Source organism: Euphorbia lathyris, chromosome 4 (assembly GCF_963576675.1).
Source record: "Euphorbia lathyris chromosome 4, ddEupLath1.1, whole genome shotgun sequence".
NCBI lineage: Eukaryota > Viridiplantae > Streptophyta > Magnoliopsida > Malpighiales > Euphorbiaceae > Euphorbia > Euphorbia lathyris.
Window position 1 is genome coordinate 88,264,104 of NC_088913.1, and position 17,792 is coordinate 88,281,895.

Sequence of the window (17,792 nt, forward strand, 5' to 3'; positions counted from 1 at the left end):
TGTGTGTAAAGGTATCTTCTTAGTAGGATTGATTGTTTGAGTGTGAACAGTTAAGATAAAAGATTGCTAAAGCTATGAAAGATATGACAGATAGAAGACAGTTTAAAGGATAGAACAGGCTAGGCACTGCCGAACAGGTTGTGCAAGGCCATACAACACTACAACGAATTTGCTATAATACCAACGAAGTCAAAGTATCAGCTTTAATGCCCACTTAAGTTAACTTTCGTGTGTTCTTAAGTTCCTAAGATTTGCTAGAGCCAATAGCGTCCTAAAGGAACTTTCTTTCTTGCATTAAGATCAAAGTTGCATTTCTGTTAAGAAAACCTTTGACACAACCATCTAACATGTCTGCTTCGAGGTTGTGAGATCGATAGAGATATCAGTGAAGATGCAAGTAGTGTCCTAACATTCATCTATCACATGCATATATGCCGAAGCATAAAAAGTAAAAATCCTCATCAACACATCATTGGAAAAATACTACACATTCATTGAAAGAGTTATAAAACTTACATCACCGGCCCGGACTAGCCGTGCCTATTCAAAATGGATTACTCACTCATATCAAGCAGTGAGCAATCAGAAGTTCTTGCTACAGTCAGAAACTCCATTGGAGCTCTTCTCTAACGCCTCGAAAGTTAATTTTCTATTCTAAATAATAAAATATCCGAGGATGAACCTACCCCATCTTTCCTTTGCTACATCTATTTAAAGGAGAAAGACCGGGCCAAAATTGGTACCCGAAAGTACCCTAAAAGTATTACAAAAAATAAGTCAACACTAACTACTAAACAAAATAGAAATGATTATGGATCCTTTTGACCCTTGAACACTCAAGGGTCGAAACATCTTGTCGTCATGTTACTTTAGGAAATGCCACCGAAACACTTTTCCACCTGCTGCCTTTGCCACGCCCACCTCTGATCTGTCGCTATCCGTCATTAGAATATCCGGCATTTGACCGCTGGATCATAGAAAGGCTCTACTCCTCTTTGGTAGTTGCGAAACAAGCTGTTTCCAGCGAGTTTGGCTTTAATCTTTGCTTATCTATAAAAAAACATTAATCATCCCTTTTATTCTTGCAATATAACATAAAAACACCCTAATTATCGTATGAATCTTATGTTAATACTTAGTCAATTTCATGCCTAACAGACACCATTGCTCAACAGGGACGTGCCGCTTTCGAAGATTTGCCCGAGTTGGCAGGCAACCAGCGAACTTTCTCCACAGCAAATCACGAACTTTTGGAGGGACCCGTCGACCCCAGATTGACTTCCACTCGACTCCTAGCATTTGGTTGTTTGGCGCCAATGTCACCTCCACCTGTTTGCTATAGGCACTTCTAACAGAGAACCATCCAGACGATGTAAGACCCCAGCCCCAAGAGTCCGCGGCTTGTCGGATGCTGAGCTGTACGCGCAGAATTAAATCTAAATCCCTTTCAGTAAATAGGCCTCTGATCATGTCCTCATTCCAACCCGTCGCCTCTCCGCTTCTGAGATCCGCCACTACCATGCTATCCACCCCTTCCAACAGTGTACTTTTCACATATGGGTCGCCAGCCGGGAGCCAAGGCTCGTACCAAATATTCATTGCAGCACCATCGCCCACCACTCTCCTTGCTCCGCTACAGATTAGGTGCTTAGATGCCATAATGCTTCTCCATAGAAAGCTCGGGTTATAACCGAGTTCAGATTCCAAAAAGGAGGATTCGGGATAATACCGAGCCTTATACACCCGAGCCACAAGCAAATCTAGACTGGACAGAAGGCGCCAGCGCTGTTTGGAGAGTAAGGCCAAATTGAAGTGGTGCATGCGCCTAAACCCCATTCCCCCCTCTACTTTAGGCATACAGAGTTTATCCCAGGATTTCCATCGTAAACTCGAGTTGTTCTGACCCATCGAACCCCACCAGAAGGAGTTCATCATCCTTTCTAATTCAGTACAAGTTCCTTCAAGCAATAGAAATAGGCTCATGGCATAAGAGGGCATAGCCTGTATAACAGATTTCAACAAGACCTCCTTGCCTGCTCGTGAGAGTGATTTGGACTTCCAACTGTTCAGCCTTGCTCTGATTCTGTCACTGACATAACGAAAGACCTGCGATTTACTTCTCCCAACCAGCGAAGGGAGTCCCAAATACATCCCGGGGATAGTTACTCTTGAGATGTTAAACAAAGAGCTCAAATTACGGCACACTTCAGGACCACAATTCCTACTAAAGGAGATAGAGGACTTACTGAAATTGACCTGTTGACCAGAGGCTTTCTCATACTTGTTTAAACATTGCTTAACTGATTCACTCTCCTCCTCCGTAGCACGAAAAAACAGGTAGCTATCATCAGCGAAGAACAGATGGGAGATGGGTGGTGCTGAGCGAGCTACACGGCATCCATGAATCCTCCCATCCGACTCGAGGTGGGAAAGTGAAGCCGACAGGCCTTCCGCACAGATCAAGAACAGGTATGGGGAGATTGGGTCCCCTTGCCTAAGTCCCCAGCTCGGCCTTATCGGACCCATTACATGTCCACTGCTTACTATATGATAAGAAGCCTCTGTTACACACTGCATCACTAGATCCGTCCATCTGTTATCGAACCCAAGTTTACCCATCATTTCCCTCAGGAACTACCACTCTACTCTGTCATAGGCCTTAGCCATGTCAAGCTTTAGGGAAGCGAATCCAATCCTCCCTTGTGTTTTCCTATTCAAGAAGTGGTTCACCTCAAAAGCTAGCATTATATTATCAGTGATCAACCGCCCGGGGATAAAAGCACTCTGAGTTTCAAACACAATTAGGTGCAGGACTGATTTTAACCTGTTAGCAATTTTTTTGGACATGATTTTATAAATAACATTACATAATGCAATGGGGTGGAGATCAGATACAAGTTCAAGCTTATCTTTCTTTGGAATAAGGACAAGGTGAGTAGCATGAATGTCTGTAGGGAGCTTACCGGAATTTAGCCAGCGAAGACATGAGGTGACGACATTCGGACCAACTAAGTCCCAGTAGTGCTGATAGAAGCATGGGTTGAACCCGTCGGGACCCGGACTCTTATCAGGGTGCATTGAGAATACAGCTATTTTGATCTCGTCCGTGGTGAACGGCTGAAGAAGCTTTTGGTTGTCAGCCGTCGATAGTCGTGGGTGCACGCTGTTAAGAATAAAATCTGGCTCACAGCCTGTGGAGGTGAAAATATTGGTATAATAGTCAGTAATAATCGTGGACAGGCCAGCCGACCAGTCGACCCAATCTCCCTCCTTATTTTTCAACCGAACCAAAGAGTTCTTCTTCTTGCGTCCCGACGCTGCCAAGTGAAAAAATTTAGAATTTAGGTCACCTGCCTGAAGCCACATCTTCTTACTCATTTGTTTCCAATACACTTCCTATTTCAATAGGATGGCGTCAAGTTTTCCCCTAGCTTCCAAGAATAAGGCCTGTCCATCCGGAACCAGGCTCGCTTTTAGCCTCCGCACTTCCTTGCGGCAGACTGCAATTTGGCTACGGAATTCGCTGCGAATCCGACGCCCCCACGCTGCTAAAACCTCACTGCAATTAGCCTGTCGCTGTAACACATCACCTGGGGATCCCTCATTCCAAGCCCGACGTACCAAATCCGCACACTCCGCTTCCCCAGTCCAACAGTTCTCAAAGCGAAAAGAGTGTGAAGGGCTCGGATGAGCATCAATTACCGTAAGGTACAGGGCCGAATGGTCACTACAGGACGTATCCTCGTTTGCTATCACGACCATCGGGAAGAGTGACAACCAAGACGCCGAGGCTAGCCCACGATCTAATTTCTCTTCAATAAGCGAAGGCGAACCCCTACTCTTTTCCCAAGTGAAAGGGTACCCAACCATTTGGACTTCACCAAGCCCGCTATAACAGACCGCATTCTGAAAACCCTGCATGAGTGAATCAGGGTGACGGTTTCCACCCCGCTTTTTTCTAGGGATCATAATATCATTGAAATCACCTATTACAAGCCATGGACATGATGAGGCGGAACTCAGAGACTTTAGCAGACCCCAAGACTCAGAGCGGCGAGACCGTTCAGGACAACCATATAAACCGGTTAATCGATACTCCGGCAAACCTGTAACCGAAACCACTGCATCAACAAAATTAGGAGAGAAACAACGAAGGTTAATAGATCCCGGGTGCTTCCAGAATAACGCTAGGCCCCCCCCACAATTAATAGGATCCACAGTAAATAAACCAGCGTACGAGATTTTTTTTATTGCATCAACTTTATTGCGGTTACATTTCACTTCCATCAAAAAAATAAAGTCAGGCTTAATGCGGGAAACAAACTCTACTAGTTGACGAACCGTACGGGCGTTGCCTAACCCCCTACAATTCCAGGATAACACGCTCATGACCCCTGGCGGGCCTAAGTCTCAGGTCCCACAAACATTGTCTTCCCCTGGCTGCTTTCACTATCACTACACATCTCCTCTTCTCCCATCATCCCTTTTCTAGCCTGTTGAACATAATCTTCAATCCTTTGCCTCTTTGCATCTGAGATGTCGACCCCTACACTTTCAATTTCGGATACTAATGACTGCACTGCTCCTCGAGGAGGTCCGAAGCCAGGCGGCGTTGTCATTCCCGCAGCAGGTTTCCCCTCACTAGGCTGCTGTGCAGGTTTGAATATCTTTGGAAGAGGGTACTTAGAGCTAGACGCCCTGTGTTGCTTTTGGTTGGTTATATCCGCCAAAGGTGATGGCTGAGCAGGCTGGGGATTTTGTAGCAGGAAGCGGGATTGTAGTTGATTACCAACACGGCGGCTCGGGGCTCTCATCCAAGTACCATAGACCTTTTCCATAGATGATGGCTCGGTAACATCTAGCAGAGCCGGGCAGAATTTGTCTGTGTGGCCAATGCGTCCGCAGTAGAAACAGAATGTAGGAAGCCGTTCATACTTAAACTGCACCCATGACACTGAACCACCAGACCTACTGATTTTCATTTTCCTCTTCAATGGTTGAAACACATTTAGCAAGACCCTGAGGTAAGTTCTTCCTACACCCAAGAAGTTATTCGGATCAGCCTCAACAAAGGATCCCAGGAAATTTCCGATGCTTCTTGCAACACTCTCAGACATGAATCCCGGTGGCAACTCATATACCTGTACCCAAAATTCCGTATCGGTCAGTTGAGCTACCTGTGGAATGCTCCCCTCCTCTAGAGTTTGTAGGATCAACAGGTGTTGCTCGAATGTCCACGGACCTCCTTTTAGCACCCGGTCCCTTTCCAACGGATGATAGAACTCAAAGCGGAATATATTCGGACCCAGATCCTCGATAAAAATCCATTTGGATGGCATCCATATCTCTGCCAGTGTGTTTTTCATATACGACGCCTTCACCGTTCGGTCAGTTAGGAAAGTGCCGATGAGGCTCTAGGTCGGAGAGGCGATTATCGGTGTGCCTTCATCAGATTGCAGGACTAGTCCTACCGATTGCTCGGACTCCAGCGTGATCTGATCACAGAGGTTAGTGATAGCATCCATAGAAATAGGTGATCAGAATAGCAGGGAGGCTGGTTTTAAGTGCGGCGACGGTGGCTGGCTCATCAACAGCGAGAGATTCTCAATTCTTAGGGTTTAACTTTACCTTGAAGGAATGCTAAAAAGTCTTTAATACATGTTTAGTTATTCGTGTACATGCATTTAATTTGGTGGACATCCATTAATGATAATTATCCTTAATGGTAATTATTTATAACACTCCCCATTGGATGTCCATCCATGCGAATAGGGCACTGCCTCATTAAAAACCTTACCAAGTAAAACCCAGTGGGAAAAAAACCATTGGTCAAGGGAAAAAGAGTACAGTGTTTACTCCCCCCTATTCGTAGTATTACTGAAGATTTCTGAGATGGCGCATTCCAATACCGTAAACCAACTTCTTAAAAGTTGTAGAAGGTAATGCCTTTGTGAATAGATCTGCCAGATTGTCACTTGATCGAATTTGTTGAACACTGATTTCACTATTCTTTTGAAGATCATGTGTAAAGAAAAATTTTGGTGAAATATGCTTTATTCTGTCTCTTTTAATGTAGCCTTCCTTCAGTTGAGCAATGCAAGCTGCATTATCTTCATATATTGTAGTCGGTGTTCCTTCATCTGATGATCTACCACATGACTCTCGAATATGCTTGGTTAACGATCTTAGCTAAACACATTCTCGGCTTGCTTCATGAATAGCTATTAACTCAGCATGATTTGAGGAAGTAGCTGTAATAGTTTGCTTCGTAGAGCGCCAAGATATAGCTGTACTTCCATATGTGAATAAATAGCCTGTTTGTGATCGAGCTTTGTGTGGATCAGATAAGTAACTCGTATCCGTATAGCCTACTAATTTAGGTTTAGATTCATATTCATAAAATAAACCCAAATCAATAGTTCCTTGAAGATAACAGAATATATGCTCAATTCCATTCTAATGCCTTCGTGTAGGTGCAGAGCTGTATCTAGGTAACAAATTGACAGAAAAAGCAATATCGGGCCTCGTATTGTTAGCAAGATACATTAGTGCACCTATTGCACTAAGATATGGTACTCTAGGACCAAGAATCTCTTCCTTATCCTCCCGAGGTCGGAAAGGATCTTTGATTACATTGAGTGATCGAACAACCATTGGACTACTCAATGGATGTGCTTTGTCCATATAAAATCTTTTAAGGATCTTTTCTGTGTAAGTGGATTGGTGAAGAAAGATTCCATTTTCTAGGTGATCAATTTGTAAGCAAAGATAAAATTTTGTCTTTCCAAGGTCTTTCATCTCAAATTCCTTTTTCAAATAATCCACTGCTTTTGAAATCTCTTCAGGAGTTCCAATAATATTCAAATCATCTACGTAAATAGAAATGATGGAAAATTCAGTTCCCGATCTCTTTATGAAAACACATGGACAAATTTGATCATTCTTATAACCCTCTTTCAACAGATATTCACTAAGACGATTATACCACATGCGTCTAGATTGTTTCAGTCCATACAAGGACCTTTGTAACTTTATCGAATAAAGTTCTCGTTTTTCACATTTTTCTTGTAACTTAAATCCTTAAGGGATTTTCATGTAGATATCGTTATCTAGTGAGCCATATAGATAAGTTGTAACTACATCCATTAAGCGCATGCTCAATCTTTCTTGTACTGCCAAGCTAATGAGATATCAAAAAGTTATTGCATCCACGACAGGAGAATATGTCTCCTCATAATCAATCCCAGGTCTTTGGGAAAAACCTTGTGCAACAAGTCTTGCTTTATATCTCGTAACTTCATTTTTCTTATTTCTCTTTCTAACAAATACCCATTTGTATCCTACGGGTTTAACACCTTTCGGTGTTTGGACTACTGGTCCAAAAACCTCGCGTTTGTTGAGAGAATTCAATTCTGCTTGGATTGCATCTTTCTATTTTTGCCAGTCATTTCTACCTTGGCATTCTTGAACAGATTGTGGTTCATGATCCATATTTTCATTTATAATGTTCATTGCCACATTATATGCAAAAATATGATCCACAATTATTTCCTTTTTATCACATCTCTTTTCAGAACTAACATAATTTATTAAAATCTCTTCATTTGTAACAACTTCAAGTGTTTGTGCAACTTCAGGTGTTTGCACTATTTCAGGGGTTTGCACTTCTTCAGGAAGTGTGTTTATGTTAGTATTTACATCTTCAATAGATTCATTCTTATCATTGACCGATTTTCTTTTTCTAGGATTTTTATCCTTTGAACCAATAGGTCGTCCACGCTTCAGGCATGCTTGAGAATGATTATCATGTTTTTCTTCAGGAATTTCAATACGAATTGGTGCATTAACTGCTGGTATATGCGATTTTGTTACTCGTTTTGGATCAGCAAGTGCATCTGGCAACTGATTTGCTAAATTTTGAAGATGAATTATTTTCTGAACTTCTTGTTCACAATCCTTTGTTTTAGGATCCATGTGAGAGAGTGATGAAGCTTTCCATGTTATTGCCTTTTCCACATCTTTATTTTCTCCCCCTAATTTAGGGAATGTGAATTCATCAAAATGACAATCTGCAAAATGTGCAGTAAACATATCTCCCGTTAATGGCTCAAGATATTTAATTATTGAGGGAGATTCATAAACAACATAAATTCCTAATCTCCTTTGAGGACCCATTTTAGTACGTTGTGGTGGAGCAATAGGAACATATACTGCACATCCAAAAATTCTTAGATGAGAAATATTTGGCTCATGACCAAAAGCTAATTGTAATGGGGGATACTCATGATAGCTTGTTGGTCTAATAGATATAAGTGATGCTGCATGTAAAATTGCATATCCCCACACAGATGTAGGAAGATTAGTTCGCATGAGTAATGGTCTAGCGATTAATTGCAGACGTTTAATAAATGATTCTACTAGACCATTTTGTGTATGAACATAAGCTACAGGATGTTCAACACTTATCTCAAGTGACATACAATAATCATTATATGTTTGGGATGTGAATTCACCGATATTATCAAGACGAATTGTCTTAATTGGATAATCATGAAACTGTGCTCTTAATCTAATGATTTGAGCAAGTAATCTCGCAAAAGCTATATTGCGTGATGATAATAAACATACATGTGACCATCGAGTAGAAGCATCAATTAGAACCATAAAGTACCTAAATGGTCCACATGGTGGATGAATCGGTCCACATATATCGCCTTAAAGACATTCTAAAAATGTCAGTGATTCAATTCCAATCTTACCCTTCGAAGGCCTTATAATTAATTTGTCTTGCGAACAAACAACACAAAAATACTCATTGCTTTGAAGAATCTTCTGGCTCTTCAATGGATGCCCATGTGCATTTTCTATAATTTTTCTCATCTTTATAGAACCAGGATGACCCAGTCTATCATGCCAAATCTTATAAATATTTGAATCAGTAAACTTCTGGTTTACTGTAAGATTTGCTTCAATCACATTAATGAATGTGAAATATAAACCAGAGGATAAAGTATTAAATTTCTCCATCATACATTTCTTCCCTGAAATTATATTCGTAACATAAAGACATTCTTGATTTCCTTCATTTACAGTCTCAATATGATATCCATTTCTGCGAATATCTTTGAAACTTAGCAAATTTCTGTGAGATTTTGGGGAAAATAATGCATTATTTATAATAAACTTTGTTCCTCTTGGTAGGATTATACTGGCTCTTCTGGAGCCTTCAATTAATTTTGTGTTACCAGATATTGTAGTAACAACTGCTTCTCCATTTCTTAATGAAGAAGAATATTTTGCATCTTTAAGAATAGTATGTGTAGTGGCACTATCCACAATGCATTTATTTGCTTCATTTATCTTGAACTTAATTAATACTGGGGAAGTATTCATCTTCTTCATTGAAGAAAACAAGGACATATTATTATTTATTCAAAATAAAAATTACATAAAAATAAAATACATTAATAAAATAAAATTACAAATAAATACATGACATTAATTTTCATCTTCAGTGGGTGCGATGGGTTCGGTGGGTGCAGAAAGGAGGAAATCTGTCATATCCAAATGAGAAATATCCACTGGGGTATCTTTATCAAAGTCACAATTAGTTTCAATATTGTTGCCTTGCTTTTTCATTGATGCTTGATAAAGTAAAACCAAATGTTTTGCCGTACGATAGGTACGTGACCAATGACCAGTCATGCCACAACGATAGCACGTAGTTTCATTCCCATTTGGATTCTCATTTGAACTCTTGCCCTGGTTATTCCTTTTGTCAAATTTTTCAATTTGATTTTTCCACTTCTGGTGGGAATTAGTATTTTTATTATTATAACCACCATAATTATAACCACGGCCATTTCCACCACGACCATATCCGCGACCTCGTCCACGACCGCGACCACGGCCACGACCACGTCCACGGTTATTTTCATTATTATATAAAGTTGCATTCACTTCTGGGAATGCGGTCGATCCAGTAGGACGAGACTCGTGATTTTGCATTAAGAACTCGTTATTTTGTTCCGCTACTAGTAGGCAAGAAATTAAATCAGAATATTTTTTAAAGCCCCTCTCTCTGTATTGTTGCTGCAGAATCACATTAGATGCATGAAAAGTAGAGAAAGTTTTCTCTAACATAAGTTCATCCGTAACAACATCTCCACCCAATGTTAATTTTGATGTGATTCTAAAAAGTGCAGAATTATATTCTGATACTGACTTAAAATCCTGCAACCTTAATGTTGCCCAGGCAGAACGAGCCTTTGGTAACATGACCAACTTCTAGTGGTCATACCTTTCTTTTAAATTTTTCCATAAGACATATGGATCTTTTATTGTCAAATATTCTGACTTTAATCCTTCATCAAGATGATGACAGAGAAAAATCATTGCTTTTGCACGGCTCTGCATATCAGTATTATTTTTCTCTTTGATAGTATTACCAAGACCCTTGGCCTCCAAATGAATTTCAGCATCTAGCACCCACGTAAGATAATTATTCCCCGAGATGTCAAGTACCATAAATTCAACATTTGTAAGGTTTGACATGTCTAAAATATGATACAAACAATTTTGTTAGAACACAAAAAAATAATATGTAATAAATAAAATTAATAGCACTTACTTGAGATTATTGGAAGAACAAATTTTGTCGAAATTAATTAATAGAGCAAATTCGTGCTGATAACATGTTATAAAATTATCGAAATTATAGTGTGATTATAACCACACTTATATATAGATTAATAAATATATGTAAATATATATGGAGATTAATAATAATGAAGAACTTAGATTGAGAGAAAGATTATAATAGTATAAAGCTTAATCTTGGTATACATTACAAATGGGGGTATAACCCTATTTATAGTAGTAGGCTTACAAAATGAGTGGTCCTAATTGCACTTATCTTTAAGCATAACATGTGTATATTTAATACATGTTTAGTTGTTCGTGTATATGCATTTAATTTGGTGGCTATGCATTTAATATGGTGGACATCCATTAATGATAATTATCCTTAATGGTAATTATTTATAACAATATATATATATATATATATAAAGTAGTTAAAAAATAGAATTATCTTTTTAGAAAATATTATCGTCAATAATTAGAAATAAGATAAAAAAAATAGTATTTTAATATAATAAAAATGTAATTCAATATGAATAACATATTAAACTAAATTTCAAAATATAGTTCAAATTATATTTAAAAATGTTTTTTTAATACTGGTGGAAATGTTTCTTTAATAATTTTTAAAAAATAGGAATTGAGGGTCACTCCAATTCTTAGTTGGACCGTCGGGTCATGGATTCACCCTGATTTTTATTGGATTATTATATTTTGTAAAACTCAACATGACCTAGATCACGAGCTCGTCCAGTTCCCAATCCAACCAACAAGTTTGGATTTGGATAAATTATTAGAAGCATCCGGTTTTTCATGTTAAATGGAGGATCTCTTGTACATATTTTGACACGTGTAACATAGATACACATATATTATAATAGGTTCCACTATTTTAATTATTACGTGGGGTCACAATACACGTGTCCAAATGTAAATTGGAGGTTCTCCGAGTGATATAGAATACCAAGTGCTTAATATAAGAACTCTCGGATTTGACAATACTGTTTTCTATGTGCAGTGCAGCATTATTTTTTTAAAAAAATTCATTGGTTTCGCTAATTTACAAATAAATATCTATAGTATTTTTTTTTTAATTAAAAACAGAGGACTGATTTTTTTTTTTCAATTACAAATTAAAATTTTTTAGCTGAATGCATATATACACACCTAAACTTGGCAAGTTTTGTCTAATGTCACTCGAACTTTTAAAATAACGTATCGCATACCTATAGTTGGCTCATTCGGATCTCCTATACACAAAATCATTGATTTTTTCGTCTTTGACAGATAAAGTGGCATACCGAACGAACTCCCAAGCTTTTCTTTTTTCTATAACACGCATACCACCTCGTTCGTTAAAGACGAAAAATCAACGATTTTGTGTGTAGGAGGTCCGAATGAGCCAACTATAGGCGTATAATAGATTTTTAAAGCCAACTACAGGTGTGCAATAGATTTTTAAAGCCAACTATATGTTTGTAATAGGTTATTTTAAAAATTCAGAATGTCAATAGACAAAACGTGCCAAGTTAAAGAGTGTAAATATGCATTAACCCAAGATTTTTAGATTGAACCATTCATCAACATATAGTCACATTTTTTATTGGGAAAAGTACAAAAATAAACCTTGTGGTTTAGCCCATTTTCGAACTGCACCCATGTGGTTTAAAAGTTTGCAAAGTGGTACCATGTACTTCATTCCGTTAGCAAACACTTACCAAATTGACTAACAGTGTTAAAAGTCAAAGGGAAAAGAGTTAATTTGATCCTTATATTTATTTATTTTATAAATTAACACTCCTTATTATCTAATTATCACAAACAAACCCCCAAATTAAAAATAAAAATCAAATACACGTTCTTCTCTATCTCTTTCTAATTTTTTTTTTCTTCTTTCTCCCTTCTCTATCTAAAAATATAAAATTAACTTTGATTTGTATAATAGGTAATATAATCCAAATATTAAGTTAAAAATACATAATCAACTTTATGCCGGGAACTTCCTCTACCGACAACCTGTTCATTTGATTTAGCAAACACTTTCTCTACTCTGTCACCTAATATATCTTTGATGGTTTTGCAGAGGTTTTCAACTGATTTCTACTTTTCCTCCTTTTTTTTTGCTGAAACCAGCTTCTTTCCGTCATACTCTTTCAATTGCCCAACAGCGTATTCATCAATGGCGTCTACCATGAAGAGAACTTCGTATCCCTTCTTTTTGAGTCGCTCCAGGAATAGAGAATTCGCGACCGCCTTTTTGCTTTCACCTGTGATGTAGTAAATGTCCTTCTGGCCTTCTTTCATTCTGGTCACATAGTCTTTCAAGCTCGTCATCTCCTCACCACTCTTGGTTGAGTGGTAGCGAAGTAAATCCGCTAACTTGGTTCTGTTCTGACTATCCTCATGAATGCCCAATTTCAAGTTCTTTGAGAAAGACTCGTAGAACTTGTTGTAATCATCCTTGTTCTCTGCAATCCCGTTGAACATCTCAATGCATTTCTTCACAAGATTCTTCCTGATTACCTTGAGGATCTTGTTCCGTTGGATGTTCTGGCATAAAGTTAATATCTGTGTAATTATTCTCTATTGCAGATCAACACATTTTTCTGGTCTAATTTGCTACATTATCAATTGAGGGTTGTTTGACATTGGAAATCGAGGGATTGTGGTTCTTAGGGGGAATGCGGGCAATGGTATGACGGGAATGGGATAGCAGAAGGTTTGGACTATGGCCAAGAAGTTTCGTTCTATTCTCGTCAGTGGTGCTCCCAATCAAGAGACATGGATGATGAAAAGGTTGCGGTGTCTGCACTTAAATGTTGCTGGTAAAGTATTGCCATTGTTACAAAATTGAGAACTTTGTTCTATTTTTGTATTTAATTAAAATGTATGTTTTGTTCTTAATGTTCGTAAACTTTAGTTTATGATATTTGACTCTTTGAAAGTTAATTATGATTAGTTGTTAGAAGTTTGTAGAAGAGTCAAGAAAGTAGAAGTTTGTAGAAGTCATGTACTGTACAAGATATTTTAGTTTAGTATAAATAGAAATGAAGTACCTCTCTAGAATGAGAGAGTTTTATCTATTTCACTATAATCTATCTATCTATTTGTTCTCTATAATCACTATCAAAAACAGAGTGTCTGAAATTGCAGCTAGTTCTCTTCTGAAATTAACAAGTGGTATCAGAGCCTTCTTCTCAAGGGACCTGCCAAAGGATCTTTTTTCTCAAAGGGGAAATGGCATCCAACAATCAACCAGTTCCTCAATTTAATGGAGAAAATTATCACATCTGGGCTTTCAAAATGGAAGCATACCTAGAATCTCTGGGTTTATGGGATGTGGTACGGGAAGACACGGATCCACCACCTCTTCAACAGAATCCAACCTTGTCTCAGATTAAGGCACATGAAGAGCTCAAGCAAAAAAAACCCAAGGCTCTTACTGCAATCCACTCTGCTCTTTCAGATATGGTCTTCAATAAGGTAATGAATATAAAATCTCCAAAGCAAGCATGGGATAGGTTGAGGGAAGAATATGAAGGAGATGATAGAGTTAAGTCTGTCCGTTTATTCACTCTTATAAGGGAATTCAACTCACTAAGCATGAGAGAAGATGAGTTGATATCTGAATATTCTTCCAGGTTGATGAATTTAGTGAACAAAATCAAGCTCTTAGATAATGGGTTTTCAGATTCAAGGGTGAAGGAGAAGCTAATGGTAAGCCTCCCATCAAAATTTGAATCGAAAATTTCAGCAATTGAAGAGTTTTGTGATGTGAAATCTCTATCAATTACTGAAATTATAAGTAAGCTTCAAGCTTTTGAGGAGAGAATCAATCTCAGAGATGGTGGCAACATGGAGGGGGCTTTTCAAGCTAACTCTAAAGGAAAACAGTTCAGAAGGGAATTGAAGAAATCTGTAGGAGAAGGTTCAGATAAGGGCAAGAGAGGACAAGGATCAAAAGATCAAGGTAGAAAAGGAAATTTCCCACCTTGCAAACACTGCACTAGAACAAATCATAAGGAGGAGGATTGTTGGTTCAAAGGAAAACCTCCTGTTAAATGTAGATTTTGCAAAAAGATGGGTCACATTGAAAAAAGCTGCCGGCAAAAAAGGGCTCAAACTCAAGGCAGAATGACACAGCTAGCAAACGTCTCCACTCAAGATGACGATGAAGATGACGAACCGAAAGCGAGTTTATTTCTTGCTTCTCACAAATTCAGCCCACTTGATAGTCAATATTGGCTGATTGACAGTGGGTGTACAAGTCATATGGCCAAGGAGGAAGCTGCTTTCTACAAGCTAAACAAAGATGTGAAGATCAAGGTGAGACTCGGAAATGGGCAACTGGTTGAATCAGCTGGTAGAGGGGTAATTGCAGTGCAAACAAAACAAGGTACGAAATTTATAAATCAAGTTTTGTTTGTGCCATCTCTTACTCATAACTTACTAAGCGTCTCACAAATGCTGCAACATGGTTACTCTCTCATTTTTAAAAATAATCAGTGTTGCATATATGATGATAAAGATGTTTTGTTGGTGAAAGTGCCTATGGTAGACAAATGTTTTACTTTAAACATGTCTTATGCTGAAGAAAATTTGAATTTAACCAGTCATGATGAGTCTATATTATGGCACCATCGTTTTGGCCATTGTAGTTTCAATTCATTAGTTAAACTAAGTAAGGAGGGGCTGGTTAGATTTATTCCTGAAATCATCATGTCTGTTGATGTATGTGGTACTTGCCAATTTGGTAAAATGCATAGACAACCTTTCCCCTCAATGGCTACTTGGAGAGCCACAAAGAGGTTGGAACTTGTGCATAGTGATGTTTGTGGCCCTATGAAAACGGAATCTTTGAATAAGAATCGATATTTTGTGTTGTTTGTGGATGATTTTACTAGAATGACATGGATTTATTTCATTAGAAATAAATCTCAAGTCTTTGATGTCTTCAAGAAGTTCAAGAAGCTTGTGGAGAATCAAAGTGGTTGCAAGATTAAATATTTTAGGACTGATAACGGGAAGGAGTACAACTCCATTGAGTTCAGAGATTTATGCGATAATGAAGGAATCTGTCATCAATTGACAGTGACTTACTCCCCTGAACAGAATGGAGTAGCTGAGAGAAAGAATAGAAGCGTGGTGGAGATGACAAGATGCATGTTAGCTGGGAAATCGATGCCGAATCAGTTCTGGGCAGAAGCGGCATTTACTGCAGTCTATATACTTAATAGATTGCCAACTGCTGCTGTTACAGGAATGACGCCTATTGAAGCTTGGAGTAACATCAAACCATCCGTGAAGCACATGAAGATTTTTGGGTCTTGTTGCTATTTTCACATTCCTGCAGTAAAACGAACCAAATTGGATGTGAAAGCTAAAGTTGGAATATTTTTAGGCTATGCATCACTTTCAAAAGGATACAGGATATTCGATCCAGAGAAGAAAAGGGTGGAGGTCTGCAGGGATGTTACAGTCGATGAGCAAGCCTATTGGGATTGGGAATCAAATGAAATTAAGAAGCAAACTGATTTACAAACTCAAGCTTCAGAAAAGCTGCAGGTGCAAGGTGACTCCTATAAAGACAATGCTACGTTAGAAAGGGAAAATGATGATGAACCTGTGAATCCAAAGACAAGGAGCTTAGCTGATATATATGAAGAATGTAATGCAGTAATAGAAGAGCCGGCATCATATGAAACAGCAGCTCAAGATCCAAATTGGATTCAAGCAATGCACGAAGAGTTGTCAATGATAGAAAAGAATCAAACTTGGAGTTTGGTAAAGAGACCAGTTAATAAGAAGATTATTGGGCTCAAATGGGTGTATAAAGTCAAAGTAAATCCTGATGGAACTTTGAATAAAAGGAAAGCAAGATTAGTGGTTAAAGGGTATGCACAGGAAGCCGGCGTGGATTATGGAGAAACTTTTTCACCCGTAGCAAGGCAAGATACAATCAGATTTTTGGTTGCCTTGGCAGCTCAGCACAATTGGAGATTGTACCATCTTGATGTAAAATCGGCCTTCCTAAATGGAGTGCTTGAGGAGGAGATTTATGTTGATATTCCTCCTGGATATGAGGTACAGAACAATGAAAATGTGGTGTTGAAGTTACATAAGGCTCTCTATGGTTTAAAGCAAGCTCCTAGAGCTTGGTATGGCAGGATAGATTCTCACTTCATTCAATGTGGTTTCAAAAGAAGTGAATCGGAAGCTACTTTATATGTGAAACATGATACAAATGGAAAGATGGTTATTGTTTCTCTTTATGTCGATGACTTGTTAGTCACAGGAAATGATGAAGATCTGGTCAAGCAATTTAAGGAGGAGATGGAATCACAATTCGAAATGTCAGATTTGGGTGAAATGAGATATTTTCTGGGCATGGATGTAAAGCAAACTTCTCAAGGAACATTCATGTCACAACAAAAATATGCAGCTGGATTACTTAAGAAGTTCAAAATGAATCAATCTAAACCTATGTCTACTCCCATAGGGCGTAATGAAAAACTCTCAAAAGACTATAAAGGGGAAAAGGCAGATCCTTCACTCTATAGAAGCTTAATTGGAAGTTTGTTATTCCTCACTCACACTAGGCCAGATATCATGTTCCCTGTAAGTTTTCTCTCTAGATTTATGCATGATCCAGGTCAAATACATCTTGTTCATGCTAAAAGGATCTTGAGGTATGTGAAGGGAACAATCAATTATGGATTATGGTTTGAAGCAGGAAAGCCAGGAAATTTAATTGGATTTTCTGACAGTGATTGGGCTGGAAATGATGATGATTGCAAGAGTACATCAGGCTATGTTTTTTCATTTGGGAATTGTGTGTTTTCCTGGTGTTCCAAAAAACAGGATGTTGTAGCACAATCATCAGCCGAAGCCGAATATATCTCTGCTGCTGGTGCTGCTAACCATGCTGTATGGTTGAGAAAGTTGTTGACGGATTTGGGAATGACTCCTATAAATGCTACAACTATCTATGTTGATAATAAGTCTGCTATATGCCTTGCTAAAAATCCCGTTTTTCATAGGAATTCAAAACATATACGGGTCAAATATCACGTTTTGAGACAGTTAGAGGCTGATAAGGATATCAGTTTACTGCATTGTTCATCTGAAGAACAACTAGCAGACATCATGAC

General features: G+C 38.4%; 1 pseudogene; it reads right to left on the reverse strand.

Annotated features, from left to right (window-relative positions):
* Nucleotides 1–12,603: 12,603 nt before the first annotated feature.
* Nucleotides 12,604–13,481, reverse strand: LOC136227288 (heat shock protein 82-like; annotated as a pseudogene).
* Between the last annotated feature and the right edge of the window lie 4,311 nt (nt 13,482–17,792).